Source organism: Cajanus cajan, chromosome 3 (genome assembly GCF_000230855.2).
Source record: "Cajanus cajan strain Asha chromosome 3, NIPB_CcT2T_4, whole genome shotgun sequence".
In the NCBI taxonomy this organism is placed as follows: domain Eukaryota; kingdom Viridiplantae; phylum Streptophyta; class Magnoliopsida; order Fabales; family Fabaceae; genus Cajanus; species Cajanus cajan.
The window spans coordinates 81,421,173-81,438,039 of NC_138519.1; positions in this window are offsets into that span (position 1 = coordinate 81,421,173).

Sequence of the window (16,867 nt, forward strand, 5' to 3'; positions counted from 1 at the left end):
TTAAACAAGATGAAATTTGAATGTGATTATTTAGCACATTAATAATTAATAAATATGTCATATTGTTAGGGGTGAGCATGAAACCAAGATCCGAACCGAACTCGAAAAATTCGATAAAAAATATTATTTTTGGGTGGGTTCAGACGGGTCTTATGGATAAATCGGGCTAAAATTTTGATTTTATACGGGTTATATTGGGTGGGTTCGGTTTTAAATTTTTAAACCCGCTAAAAATTGAATCCAACCGAAAATGAGATAAGTTTAGATTTTTTTTACTTTTGTATAACTAAACAATAATGGTCCAAACTCAAAAGTCTTTATTTCAAGTATAATATAGTGGCTAAAACACTAATTTGGTCCCTTATATTAATTGTTTGTTTCAATTTAATCCCACTTTAATTTTTGGTTTCAATTTGGTCCCAAACTAATTAATTGGTTTCAATTTAGTCCCAAATTAATTAATTGATTTCAATGTGGGACTTCCGTCTAAATTATTTAAACGGAGTTAACTTTTAGCCACGTGGATGCCACCTAGATGCATACGTGGATGCCACATGGATGCCAATTTTTTTTAAAACACCTGGACCCAGAACGGCCCGTTCTGAAACTGGAACAGGTCGTTCTGGTTGCACTTTTGGTGTTTTAGTTTTGCATTCGGAACGGCCCATTCCAGGTGCAAAATTAACACATCAAAAGTGCTTCAGAACGGCCCGTTCTGGATTCAGAACGGCCGTTCCAAAACTGAGAATAGTGCCTTCAATTTTGATCCATAAGGTTTTAATTGAGTAATTTCAGTCTTTAAAAAATTATAGTTGTGTAATTTTAGTCTCACCATTTTTAATTGAATAATTTTAATCTCTCAAATATCATGATTGTGCAATTTTAGTCTTTCTTATTAAAAATATAATAATTTTAAAATTTTAATATATATATATATATATATATATATATATATATATATATAATGTTTTAAAACTATATAATTGTTTGCTTATTTAAATTAACATATATTATAATTTTTTGTAATGTATCAAATGATATATATTTATTATTACTAAATAAATAAAATTTATATATTATTAATATTTTAATATTATTAATAAATTAATATCAATAATATTTTTCCTATATTTATAAATAAACTAATAATTTGATAAATATATATTAATATATATTAATATATTTTTTATAAAAATATAAATATATAAGATCAGATATATATTTCTAATTAATATACTTATATTTTTGTAAAAGTATATTAGTTTATCTATAAATATATTAATAATATTATTGATATAATATCACAAATTATAACTTATGTTAATTTGAATAGATAAATAATTGTTTAATTTTAAAACATTATATATATATGTTGGATATCAGCACATATCAATCAGAATCTGTTGGAAATCAGCATATATCAATCAGAATATACAATTCTGATTTGTAAAGATTTAATGTTAATAAGATCAATTTTATTTCTCCTCCTTTAATTATTTAGATACAGCATTTATAGGGAGAATTATTTCCCAGATTTTTAGGGATAGATTAGTGTGCAGATTTATTCCCTTGTATTATATTTATACCACTTTTGTATTTTTCCCAAATCAGAGAAATATACATTATATTTTTCCGCAATATATATATATATATATATATATATATATATATATATATTAAAATTATTAATTTTTAATGGGAGAAACTAAAATCGTATTGTTATGATAATTTTTTATTAATTTTATTAAAAAATATAATAATTTTGAAAAATATTTTTTTATGGTAAAAATTTTAAAATTACTTATTTTTATTAAAATATTTATTTTATTAGATATAACAACATAATTAAAATATAATTAATAATATATATTTTGTAAAATTATTAATATTTTATGTTTTTAAAAAAAAGTTAAAACCGGAACGGGCCGTTCTGAAACCGGAACGGGCCGTTCTGGTTTCACTTTTTGTGTGTTAATTTTGCATTTGGAACGGGCAGTTCTGAATGCAAAATTAATACACCAAAAAAGAAACCAGAACGGCCCGTTCTGGTTTCAGAACGGGCCGTTCTGGGTCCAGGTATGTTAAAAAAAATTGTCATCCACATGGCATCCACGTGGTATCCACGTATGCATCTACGTGGCATCCACGTGAGCAAAAGTTAACTCCGTTTAAATAATTTGGACGGAAGTCCCAAATTGAAACCAATTAATTTTTAATGGACCAAATTGAAACCAATTAATTAGTTTGAGACCAAATTGAAACCAAAAATAAAAGTGAGACTAAATTGAAACAAACAATTATTATAAGGGACCAAATTAGTGTTTTAGCCTAATATAGTCATTAATTTGTAACTTATTTTTTTTCCTTTTTCTCATAACCTAGATATTTCTTTTGTCTTCTCCTTCCTCATTCAATTTCTCAACACACTAGTCTATTTTTAGAGTTTTTTTTTTGTTTCTTTCTTTGTCTTTCTTTTTCATCTTCCTGTCTCTATTTTGAGTACAACTTGTACGACTGTGGTTTTTATAGGTTTTGTAATCTTTTAGATTTCTTTTGCATGTAACAACTATGAATTTTGTTATCTTTTATTTTTGTTTCTTTAGTTTGTGAATGTTCCATCTACGAATCTACTTAACCATCTATTGTCACCTTCATTCTATTTTTGTACACTATTTTAAAAATAATTTTTTTAACGCTTTAAGCTTCACCTTTATTAAGATAACTTAGTCTACAAAAAACCTCAAACCCGATTATACCCACTCGCTCAAATTCGAATCCGTTTCAACCCGAACTACCTCAAATCGAAAGCTCTATCGGTCGAATATGGGTCACATTTTTCCAAAGTCGGTTTACAACGGGTTGAACATTTTTCACCCGAACCCACTCGTTGCTCACCCCTACATATTGTTATATAAATGACTATAATAATATATATGGTATGTGTATGTGTTTTAATAACTACTATGTGATTATTATATTAATTAAATATTTTTAAAAAATTACTTTAAGATGTAATATTAATTTTATTAAAATTTATAGGTATAATATATACATGAGGAGGTTTATAATAACACTGATGTAACTTTTACTAAGTATTACACAACTCAACAACTTTATATTAATTGTGAATTTTGTAAATCCAACCGTTAGATTGAAAGTTCATATCACTTTATATGTGTATATCAAATTTTGCTAAAATTGAACAACACTAATCATGCAGGCAAAATCCTTCTGGAAGCAATGGTCAAAGTTGTTATGGGTTAAGGATGGTGATAGCAACATTAAGTACTTTCACGCCATAGCAAGTGCAAGGAGAAAGACTAACCTTATACAGACGCTCACCCATGAAGACAATGTTGTAGTGCATGACCAGCAGGGACTCATGGGCGTAGCCAAAACGTATTTTGACACACTCTTTACAGCTTCAGACAACATGATAGACCTAATCATGAATTCCCTCTCTCAACGTATCACCCCTGCAGATAATGAACATCTCCTAAGGCCATTTTGTATTAGTGAGTTTCGTGCTGCCCTCTTCTTAATGCATGCAGACAAAGCGCTGAGACCAGACGATCTCAATCCCGGCTTTTATAAGAATTTTTGGGAACTGTTGGGGCCTGAGCTTTACCATGCAGGAAAACAATGGTTGGAACAAGGTTTCTTCCCAGAACCGTTAAACCAGACCAACATTGTTCTCATACCAAAAACCGATGCACCATCATCCATGAAGGATCTACGACCCATATCGCCATGTAATGTCATCTACAAGATAGTATCAGAAGTCCTCGCAAATCGGCTTAAAGATGTTCTGCATCAATGCATCTCCCAGACTCAATCTACATTTGTTGAGAGATGCTCCATCCTTGACAATGTCATGGTGGCATCAGAAATAATTCATCACATGAAGTGCAAAAACCAGGGCCAAACACGTATGGTTGCTTTAAAGATTGACATTAGTAAAGCTTTTGACAGGGTCAGATGGTCCTACCTACATTCTCTACTCTTGAAGTTGAGTTTTCACGCTCAATGGGCTCTTTGGATGCGAATGTGCTACGCCTCCCCTATGCTCCAGGTCATGGTAAATGGTGAAGGAGTTGGGGCTATCTCACCGGAGCGAGGACTACGCCAAGGTGACCCTCCATCACCCTATCTTTTTATTTTATGTATTGAATGACTCTTTTCTTTATTACGACAAGCAGAAGCTTGATGGGAACTCCATGGGGCTAAGATTTGTCGAGGAGCACCACAAGTCTCACATTTGCTATTCGCTGATGACTACTTCCTTTTCTACAAAGCTACTGAACATGAGTGCACCACTCTTCGAACCATTCTCCAATAATACGAGAATGCATCAGGACAAGCCATCAACTTGCAAAAGTTAGAGATTTACTATAGGCCTCCCATGCATGGTGGGCCGAAATAAAAGAGTAGTGTTCTCCTATATAAAAGATCGAATCTGGAAGAAGATCAACCACTGGACAGGAAAACATCTCTCAATGGCTGGTCGTGAGACCCTTATCAAGGCAGTGGCTTAAGCAATCCTCAGCTACTTCATGAGCACCTTCCTCTTACCAACCAACCTTGAAGAAGAAATTCAAAGAATGTTGAACTCTTCTTGGTGGTGGTCCAACCACCACATAGGGCGAGGCATCAAGTGGCTAAGCTAGGAAAAACTCATTATAAGGAAAGAGTATGGCGGTATGGGTTTTCGATACCTCCATGGTTTTAACTTGGGTATGCTTAGGAAACAAGGGTGGAATCTTCAATCCAACCCTGATGCTCTATTTACACGAATCTTCAAAGTTAGATACTTCCCTCAAGGGGACTTCTTAGGTGCCCGCTTAGGCCATAACCCAAGTCTTATTTGGAGAAGCATCCACGCTTCACAGGTTCTAGTCAGGCAAGGTACTAGGTGGTGTATTGGAGATGGCTCATCTATTAATATATGGAAGGACCCATGGCTTTGCAACTCTCATAGTTCGTATGTTACATCTATAGCTCCTCAAGGATACGAATCTCTCATCGTCCACGACCTCATTGATCACACTTTTCACAAGTGGGACTCACTTTGGGTTCAATCTCTTTTCAACCATCAAGATGCTCAAACCATCCTAGCTATGCCAATGTTGAACCCCTCATGTCCAAACTCTTTAACTTGGAGGCTAAACAAGAATGGTTCATACTTTGTGAAAACAACATATCATCACCTCATGGAACACGTCATCTCAAATAATACATTGAGAGTGCAGGGGGATTGGATGAACCTATGGAACTTAAAGATCCCTCACTCAACACAGATTTTCCTCTAGAGACAATGAAAGGATGCATTCCTACGCGCTTGAATTTGCAAGAAAAAGGTGTCCCATGCGCATCGTTTTGTCCCCACTGTTCTGTAAACCAAGAGAATGAATGACACCTCTTTTATAGATAAATAGATATCTTTAAACATATACTTATATTTTAAATTTATGATAAATAATTTATATTATAACATAATATATCTTATTTATTGATAATTTATTTTAAAATATTAAATTTAATTAAAAATATTTATAATAAATAAAGACTAAATTAAATAAAAAGTTTTTTTAAAAAAAGTCAAATTTTATATATTAAACATGAACATCTATCTTGTACAATAATGTTTTTAAGAATTTTTTTTCGACGAGAGAGTTTGTAAGGATTTTTTTCTAATTTATTGTCTAAAATATAATTTATATGTTTTAAAAAATTGTATACCAATTTTAAATCAATCTTATTATATTAAATACAAATTTCTATCTTGCGTGAAAGCGGTTTTATGATGTGTTTGAATGAGGAATTTTACAAATTCAAAGAATTTGAAATTTTTGGTATTTAAATTACTTTGATTTTAATTTCTATCATTCTTAAAATATTTTGTTTGGATAAGTCAATTCAAATTTTTTAAGCTTTAAATTGTTAGTTTGGATATGATAATTTGATTCCAAAAAATTAAATTGATTTTAAAAATGTATTATATGTTGAGATTTTTAAATTAAAATTTTATAAAAATAAATATTATCCAAATTTTAAATATTTAATAATTTTAAAAATTAATATTAGATAATGTATTGACCGCATTTCGCACCCGGGCTCTCAGCCCGGGTTGACATTATAAGGGTCATCTCGGACACGCGTTGAACAACGTCAGCCCGGAATCTGGACAGACCACGCCCAAGCCCGGAGATCTCGTCCCAGGCCAAAACCGTTCTCCAATTATGCCATATTATGTCACAACGTGATCATATCATATTATAGGATATCGTATCATATCATATCTTATCTCAGGCCCAAGACAACCCTAACTCACACAAAGGTATGTGCATTACATATATACGAGACTCATACTCATACAAACCCTAACTTTAGCATCGGAGTCTGATGGAATCATGCCTAGGAAGGCAAGAGGTGACATATTGAAGGAGCCAAGAGGAGTTGGCTAGACATGAAGGTTTGGGCCAGTCAGGGCCCAATGGGCCTGATGGGCCTGGGAAGGCCCAAGTTGAACTTTTCATGGGCCATATTTTGTTATAGCTATTTTCATATGCTTTGTATACATCATGTTAGTATAGGTATCATATATTTTGGTCTTGTATTTTGGACCACATAGAGTAGCATTTTAGGTTTTAGGCTTGTTGGGCCTAGTTTTGGGCTTCATGGGCCTTTGGGCTTTTGGTACCCAATATTGGGCTCATTTTCATTCTTGTAATTTTTCCTTTCCATTGTATTTGCTTGACCATTGTATTTAGGTCATTAGATTAGGAAAATACAAGGAATACTAAAGTAGGCTAATTAGGTTAAATTATGTTTAATTTGGAAGCCATTTAAGTTACATTTGAGTCACATGTTTTGCACCTTTGGTGGCTGAACATGTGACCTCAAATTAACCCTAAATGACACTCCAAATTACACTTAGATGCACCTTAGGTACCTGAATTTTCGGAGTAGCACATGGGAGCCAAAATTTGAATTCAAATTTCAAATTTGAATTCAAATTTTGGGCGCCACATGTCACCTTTTGATTTAGGCGCCCAAAGTGTGCAAAACCATGCTTACTTAAGTGTTTCCTTCACCATTTTGTATTCACTTTGAATATTCAGAAATTTGAGAGCCATTGAGCCAAGTTTCTCCCTCAAAGTCACCGAAATTCCAAGAGAGAAAGTCTTAGAGAGTGCCTTCAAAATACCCTAGGAAAACCTATTTTCCTTCTCTTTGAAGTGTGCAATCCCTTGAGGCTTGAGCTTGGATGCTTCCTTCTATGGATTAGGAATCCTAATCCGCAGGTTCTACATCTTCTAGAGGTGTTCTACATTCGGTTTATCTCCATTGAAGTTGATCCGTGCATTAGGAGAGCTAAGGAGAAGAACATTCATCACTCCTCCTTACCATTTCCATCATTTTTGGTATCAAAGCAAGGTTCTTCTTGGAGATAAGTTCTCTTGTGTTTTGTCCGATTATTTTGCTGTTTGTGTACTCTTGCATGTCTTCTTTGAGTTTCTATTCGGATCTAATTGTTTTGAATCAAATTTGTTCCATAGATCCATTGTTTGATTGTTCTTGATTTCTTCCACAATCAAATGTTTAGGAACTTTTTGCTTGTGCTATTTTGATTTTATTTTGAGTCTCTCCATTCCTTGTATGTGTCCGTGATTGGACCTCATGCATTGCATTTAGATTTTGGTTTTGAATCTATGTTTTGTCTTAGAAGTTTGTGTTTAATCCTTATATGTTGCAAATTCCTTGAATAGCATGTTTAACCTTGTTTTTGTTTTGAATTTTGTCTCATATTTTGCTCTCGGATTTGTGTCTCTTTTGCCTCCTATATGTGCTTTTTCTTTTACCTTATTGTGTTCATGATTTGCTATTAGTCCTAGCAAGTTTCCTTAGAGTTAGGTTTCCATTGTGTTCTTTAAGTTTTCAAATCACATTCTCTTGAAAATCTTCTAAACATTTTGTGACTCAAAATTTCAAGTGTAATCCTACTTCTAGTGCACTCTTCGTGTGGATTCAATTTATAAAAAAAATGATGATTAAGAGGCTGGAAAACAGAGTTTAAAACAGAGCCTAAAAGACCTAAAAGTTGAAAAGAAAAATAGTTCAAAAAGAATCCAAACCAAAACCTAAAACTAGTGCACTAGTTTATCATTCTCACTTGAAATTTGACCTAATTTTTGGCTGATTTGTATTCTCGTTTTCTATAGCTTGGAACCTTAGAAAAATTTGAAATAAAAGGCAAAAACACTCTCTGGAATCTTAATTTGATACTGGAAAAAGAAAGAATTAAAAAAAATATATATAAGACAATTTAAAATACAAAAGCCGAGAGGTGTACATTGGTGAAAATTCATTTGGTTCCTTGTTATTTTTTTGGCTACTACTTTTGCTATACTTGTCCAATTGCTTTCAAATTTTTTTTGTTTTCTTCATCTACTCTAGTACCTATCTAGGATTCATTCTAACTGAGTGCTAGCTTCATTTTGGAGTCTTAATTTTCCAGTTTTACTTGTTGAACTTCTTTGAGTCTTGTCATATACACATATTACTCTTAATTTTGGTATAAGCTTTCCAAATTGTGCTTTGTTGCTTGTCTAGTTTTCTTTCAATAATTTCCTGTGCTGGAAGTGGCCTTAAATCCTTGCTCAAGGATCAAGCATTGCTCAACAAAGAGTAGGAAAAATTTTGGACACTATAATCACCAAATTTGACCTAATTTAGTGACCAAAATCCTCCTAAATTTCCTTCACTTGAGTGACCAATCCCTTCACCTTGTGAGGCAGCCACTTTAACCTCTTTGTTGTGTTTCTTTTGCAGGTCCAGGAGCATCATATTGAAGGATTAGTGGCGGATTAAACACTTGGTTAAGTGTTGGAAAATTTGCACAACAATCCGTCACTAATTGGTCACTAAAGCCATCATTTACTTGTTTTCCTAGGCTAGTTTACATTTTTGTCAAAACTCTTGTATTTTAAATCAATTTGTAAAGCTTGGAGGGAGTATTAAGAAGCTGGTCAGGTATATCTACATCCTTGATAGCATCTCACGTGTAGTACTAGTGGAAGTGGCTTGGAAATTTCATATGTTTCAAGCTTCCACTTAGGGTTATCCGACTAGCTACTTGTTCTTGCTTCCTTTAAGTTTCTTGTCCTTAATTGTTTAATTTTGCTGCCTTGAAACGTCTAGAATTGTGTAGTTTATTTGTTCACGCTTAGTTTAAGTGTCAAAAGAAACAATTTGTGAAAAAGCATTCAAAATTTTTGTGAAAAGTTTTGGGGAATTGGAAATACCACAAAGGAGTTTAGTGATTTCCACTTGAAAAGGCTTGGTTATTAAGTGGCTCTTTGTAGCTCACCTCCCTTGATAGTGCAACTTGTACACTTAGACTTCCAAGTGCTATTTTCATTCCTAGAAATACCAAAAACATTTTATAACTTTTTGCATAGCATATACAAAAAAAAATTCTTTTGTTTAATCATGAGAAAATATTTCTCAAGTGGTAGTGAATTAAGCTCTCCAAAAGGTTTTTCACATTCTACTCAAAGGCTTAAATCACTAACACCTTGGACAAAGCAAGAAGCTTTACAAAAAGAAAAAGAAAAACTTGAAAAAAAAGCACAAATTGCAATTTTAGAGGAAGAAATTCACATTATTAAACGAAAGAGAGAAAAACTTTTAGCAAAAGAAAAATTGAGAAAAACAAGAGAAAAAGAAAGAAAAAAGGCATTGCTCTTAGGGAAGAGTAAGGAGGAAAATAATTCCTCTAAAGGACTTGTGAGTGAAGAGAGTTGTTCTACCACTAAAAATCATTTACAAAATACTCTCTTCATAAATAAAGACCTTAACTCTTACCCTAATCTTACCACTAGTCATGAAGTAGAGATTCAAGAACAAATCATTCTAAAGAAAAATGAATCTCAACTTCAAGATGTAGTGAAGAAGGAGTGGACTACATTTAGTTCCACTTCTTGTGCTACTTCCTTGGAGGTGCCCAAGGAAGATAGCCTTCCTCTCTTTAGGAATCCTTCTACCATAGTTGTTCTAATAAAGCACCCAAATTTTGGAATATATTGTTTGATAGATACATCTTGTCATATTTCATATTCTATTTTTGATCTTATGGGAAGTTCATCTTTATTTGAACTTAATTTGCACCCTTCCCTACAAGACAAAAATAGTTTATATGAGTTTTCAAGATTTTCCAAGACATTTTATCTACCAAACAATATGATTCAAAATTGTTTAGGACGTTTTCTAGTATTCTTTTCTTTATATTTTAGGAAAAGCCTAGGCTACCATTTAGGGTATTTTAGGCAAGATATTGTCGTGTTTAAAAATCATTCTTTTCATTGTTTTAGTCATAGTGTTATTACATTCTTAGGTTTTACTTCTAGGTTATGCTTAGGAGAGGAGCCTATTTCTACTTTTAGGGAGTCTAATTTTGATAGTTTATTTTTTCTTAGGCTAGATATAAGGACTCCTCTTAGGATCCATAATCCATTTTCTCATCATAAACATGTCACCTCTTATACATGGTTTGTTGTGTATGTAGGTGATGTTTCTTATTCCATGCATCCTCGTGATTTGAGGACAAATCCTTTTCAAGAGGGAGGGGATGATGGAATCATGCCTAGGAAGGCAAGAGGTGACATATTGAAGGAGCCAAGAGGAGTTGGCTAGACATGAAGGTTTGGGCCAGTCAGGGCCCAATGGGCCTGATGGGCCTGGGAAGGCCCAAGTTGAACTTTTCATGGGCCATATTTTGTTATAGCTATTTTCATATGCTTTGTATACATCATGTTAGTATAGGTATCATATATTTTGGTCTTGTATTTTGGACCACATAGAGTAGCATTTTAGGTTTTAGGCTTGTTGGGCCTAGTTTTGGGCTTCATGGGCCTTTGGGCTTTTGGTACCCAATATTGGGCTCATTTTCATTCTTGTAATTTTTCCTTTCCATTGTATTTGCTTGACCATTGTATTTAGGTCATTAGATTAGGAAAATACAAGGAATACTAAAGTAGGCTAATTAGGTTAAATTATGTTTAATTTGGAAGCCATTTAAGTTACATTTGAGTCACATGTTTTGCACCTTTGGTGGCTGAACATGTGACCTCAAATTAACCCTAAATGACACTCCAAATTACACTTAGATGCACCTTAGGTACCTGAATTTTCGGAGTAGCACATGGGAGCCAAAATTTGAATTCAAATTTCAAATTTGAATTCAAATTTTGGGCGCCACATGTCACCTTTTGATTTAGGCGCCCAAAGTGTGCAAAACCATGCTTACTTAAGTGTTTCCTTCACCATTTTGTATTCACTTTGAATATTCAGAAATTTGAGAGCCATTGAGCCAAGTTTCTCCCTCAAAGTCACCGAAATTCCAAGAGAGAAAGTCTTAGAGAGTGCCTTCAAAATACCCTAGGAAAACCTATTTTCCTTCTCTTTGAAGTGTGCAATCCCTTGAGGCTTGAGCTTGGATGCTTCCTTCTATGGATTAGGAATCCTAATCCGCAGGTTCTACATCTTCTAGAGGTGTTCTACATTCGGTTTATCTCCATTGAAGTTGATCCGTGCATTAGGAGAGCTAAGGAGAAGAACATTCATCACTCCTCCTTACCATTTCCATCAGAGTCTCTTTTGCAGGTACCTCCCCCATCTCGGAGCACCAATACACCCAGCGAAGGAGGCTCATCAATCTTACCCGGCGGATCAGCTCTACAGCAGATTTTCGGTAAGAACATTTGGCGCCCACCGTGGGGTCGATCAGACCAAGCTCTCATCGGCCACCTGCATGGTTTCTACCAGAAGCCATATTAGACGAGCACCAGATAACACGAGCAACTCAACTACCATGGACAGCGATACCGCGACCCTGAGGCGTTTGGTCGAACAAGTCGAACAGATGCGGCGACAGCACGACGCCGACCTGTAGAATATGCGTGCCCAGCACGAGAATGACCTCGCGGCGATGCGCATCGCTAACGAAGCAGACCTAGCGGCGCTACGCGCCGAGAACGAGCGCATCCGCGCCCAGCTCCCTCGGCATCGCCCCGGCCAGCCACCGCACGACAGCGGTGATCATGAGGAGGAGGCGCATTCAGCCCCCCATTCCCAAGCAACCACCAGGGCACCACATTCGCAGCCCGCCACGCACCGGTCTCATGCATCAACACACAGATCAAGGCAGGGCACCAGCAAGGCCCCCACTCACGTCTCCGAGGGCCAAGAGCCTTCCCGCTGTCATCCCTTTGTGAACGGCATCATGGAGATTTCGTTACCCCGCGGGTGGAAGCCCCTCCACCTCGACCGCTACGACAACACTACGGATCCCGATGAGCACGTCAACGCGTACACGACTCAGATAAACCTTTACACTAACAGTGACGCTATATTGTGCAGGGTCTTCCCGACCTCGCTTAAAGGACCCGCGCTCCATTGGTACACCCAACTGCCGGCAGGGTCCATTGACAATTTCGCCACCTTGGTGCGGCGGTTCACGGCACAGTACGCCACCAGCCGACCTCACCACACAACCTCGGCCGCCTTGGCCAACCTCAGACAGAATGACGACGAGCCCCTACGGGCCTTTATGGAGCGCTTCTCTAACATATCAGTCCGGATCCGAAATCTAAACCCGGAAGTCACCCTACACGCCATGCTCATGGCACTGAAACCCGGATCGTTCGTCGACAGCCTATGTCGCGACGCCCCTCGCGATATGGACGAACTGCGCGCCCGCGCCGCCGGTTACATTCAAATGGAGGAGCACGCGGCCTTTCGCGACCAGGTTCGCGGTAAGGGCCCCGCAAAACCAGAACAGGGCCACAAAGACAAGGTTAAAGTCAACAACGACAGCCAATTCAAGAAGATAGCCAGGACAAACAGAGCCAGGAGGTACGACTTCTACACCCCTCTAAACGCCCCAAGAGTCCACATTTTGGAGGAAGCCAGTAACAGCAACCCGCTAGACCTCCCCCCACCCGGCCACACACCAAACAGTGCTGACAAGTCCAAACACTGTCGGTATCACAGAAACTATGGCCATACCACAAACGAGTGCCGCACACTCCGGGACCGCATCGAGGAACTCATCCAGGCAGGACACCTCGGCCACTACATTCAGCGACAGCCAGGCTCCCGAGGTGGCTCTGGAGGCCGAGGAAGCGGGAGAGGCCGCAGATCAAGAGCTCGGGGGGACCTACCCACAGGACCTCAGCAAAACGCCAATGGCGCAGTACAGGCTGAAATAAGCCAGGAGACCGAACCAGCCCCCCTGCGGGGAATAATCAACACAATTGCAGGCGGCTTCGCCGGAGGAGGGTGCCAGCAGCTCAGCCCGAAAAAGACACCTCCACAGTATCAACTGCGCCCATTCCACTGCCTCGATCCCCTACAAGAGCTCACCACCAATCTCTTTCTCCGATGAGGACTACGCAGGGATCAGCCCCAATCAGGATGACCCCATGGTCATCGGGGTAGAAATCGCAAACTGGGAAGTCCAAAAGACACTCATCGATCAGGGGAGCTCGGCAGACGTCTTGTATTGGCCAACTTTCCTCAACCTCGACGTCCCCCACTCTCTCATCCGGCCGCACACAGAGCCCCTAGTTGGCTTCGCCGGTGAACGGGTCCACACCCGCGGATACGTGGACCTGCTCACAACCTTTGGCACACCCCCGGACGCCAGAAGAATCATGGTCCGATACCTCCTCGTGGAGGCCAACACCTCCTATAACATCATAAAAGGGAGGCTGACTTTAAATCATCTCGACGCGGTGGTGTCCACCCCGCACCTCACCATGAAGTTCCCAGGAAAGGACGGAACAATTATCTCTGTTAGAGCAAACCAGAAGACAGCTCGGCAATGCTACGCCGAAAGCCTGAGGATCTCCGCGTCCGGCAAGGAGGGCAAGAAGAGTCCCCCCACTACATGCCCCTAAACTCTAATTTCACATTTGTAAAAGCGAAACTGCGCACTCTTTTCCCGCCTCCGTCCTAAACGGAGAGGGTTTTTAATGAGGTACGGCAGGATTATCTAATAATATTCTCCTTTTCGCTCACTCATGGCATTTCCTTAAATGTTACCGCATCAATTACTGTAAACACGAAAATAGAGCCCCCGTAATCCAATCGCGCGCGTAAAACCCGAGGTCGAGCACGAACCCCGGTATCCTTGATAAAAGGTCGAGTTCGAACCTTAAAAATGCAAACCCGAGGTCGAGCACGAACCTCGGTATCCTTGATAAAAGGTCGAGTTCGAACCTTAAAAATGCAAACCTGAGGTCGAGCACGAACCCCGGTATCCTTGATAAAAGGTCGAGTTCGAACCTTAAAAATGCAAACCCGAGGTCGAGCACGAACCCCGGTACCCTCGATAAAGGTCGAGTTCGAACCTTAAAAATGCAAACCCTAGGTCGAGCACGAACCCCGGTACCTCGATAAAGGTCGAGTTCGAACCTTAAAAATGCAAACCCGAGGTCGAGCACGAACCCAGGTACCCTCGATAAAGGTCGAGTTCGAACCTTAAAAATGCAAACCCTAGGTCGAGCACGAACCTCGGTACCCTCGATAAAGGTCGAGTTCGAACCTTAAAAATGCAAACCCGAGGTCGAGCACGAACCCCGGTATCCTTGATAAAAGGTCGAGTTCGAACCTTAAAAAGGCAAACCCGAGGTCGGGCATGAACCCCAGCACTCTCGTTAAAGGCCGAACACGCACCTTAACCCATTCATTCGCAAAAATCCGAGGTCGAAAACGAACCCCGGTATTCTCGTTGATGGTTGAGTACGAACCTTAACCCAATTAATCGCATGAACCCCCATCAGCCAGTATATAAACCCGAAGGGGTATACGAACCCCCAACACGCAAATTCAAGGTCAAGTACAAACCTCGATATCCCCACAAGGTCGAGTTCGAACCTCAATAACTCAGTCGGAGGCCGAGCCTCGACCGCATATCCGAGATCGAGTTCGATCCATGACGAAACATACATGACCCTAAACTTAAGGACGGACATGGACCACTTATCCAATTTACTACACTTCGGCTTGAGGTCGGCTCAGAACCTCGACGCTAATAAATCAAGGTCATCGAACCTTCACAGAAACACTCACTCAAACAAAAGTCTGAGGTCGCGCCCGAACCTCCTTTAGCATATAAAGTCGAGTATGAGCCTCGATGTCCCCGCTTAAAGGTCGAGTCCGAACCTAACCAAATCGCCTAATTCAAATCCGAGGTCGAATACGAACCTCACCACAGAATACGAACCTTAATCCAATCATTCACTTAAGGTCGAGTCCAAACCACTAACCTGAGGACAACTCTGAACCCTGGCAAAGCACACCCCACTCTCGATACCAGGGTCGAATTCGAACCCCGGCACGACCGACTTAGGGTCGAACTCTGACCTTGACTCCAGCCTAGGGTCATTCATAAACTCTCACAACAATTACTTAGTCAAAATTCGAGATCGAATACGAATCTTAACACATTCATTTACGGCCGAGTTCGAACTCCCATGAAAAACCCTACCAAGCAAAAAACTAAGGTCGGCCTCGAACCTCGACTTCACCAGCTCAAGGTAGAAGTATCACCCGATACAAAAGCATATAACAGACACCAAGCATGTGCCTCAAACAGCGTGAACAGCCAAAGCTGAACGCAAAAATGAACAAAATAGAGCAACATACATATATGTATACAAACAAAGTTCACAAAATCCAGTACATCAATTCAAGCCAGAGAAAAAGGAAAGAAAAATTAAAAAGAAAGCCTAGGCGGAGGCATTTTCACTGGAACTGTCGTTAACATCATCCTCCAAAACAATACTCCCACGACGGACCACCTTCTCCACATGCATTGAAGAGAAGTCGAACCCGGGAGCAAGAAGTCGTGCCTGACGAGCAGCCTTCTGAAAGCCCCTCTTATGCTCCGCCACGACGGAGCGCTCAACCTCGGCGAGCCGTCCTTCCACGGCCGCCTTCCCCGCTGCCAGCTCTGCGAGCTCTACTCTCAGCGCAGCAATCTCATCCTCTCGATCGCCCAGAATGGCCTCATTGCGGAGACGCTCCTCAGCCGCCGCTGCCAACTCCCCCTTTAGAGAGGCCACAGCATCCTCTAAGACCCGCACTTGGTCACGGGAGGATGTCACCTCGTCCTCCAAAGAGCGGGCCCGCGCCCGGGAGAAGGTGGCGAGTTCCTACAGCTCCCCCACCCGAGAAGCATAAGCCTCATTGGACCGCAATGCAATCTCAAGAGATTTCTGCACCCGCGCAAGGTCGCTACGCGCGGTCTGGAGCTCAGCCTCCCGCCGCTTCGCCTCATCAAGAGCCGCGGTGAGAGCCTTGTTATCCTCCCTCAGGATCTTGTTCGCCTCCTTCCACGGCTGGAGCCGACCCTTCACCTTAGCCAGCTCCTGCTCTTGCTTGGCCAGCTCCTGCTCCCGCTTAGCCAGCTCCTGCTGCTGCTTGGCCAGGTCTTCCCGCTGCTGGCCCCACTTGGGTTTCCAGTGACTCATTATGCCTATCACCCTCTGTAGCATGACCTGGGCAGCATCAAAACTGTCCTCGAGACCGACCCTGTCAATCAATCCCTGGTCATCGGAGCTCAACGAACCCTGAGGAAAGAACCTCTCCGCGGACACCCCCGCGCTCCATAATGAATCCATACCGTAGGAAGCGCTCATGTGATTCAGCCGCACCGTATCTATCCCCTTCCCAAAGCGATGGGACAGATATTGGGTCCAGAAAGGCCCCTGCGATGAGCCCACCTGCAAACACCAGTCTCGCATCACAAATAGATAAGGAGACATGCGAGAAAGCCACAAAAACAAAAACAAAACAAAAA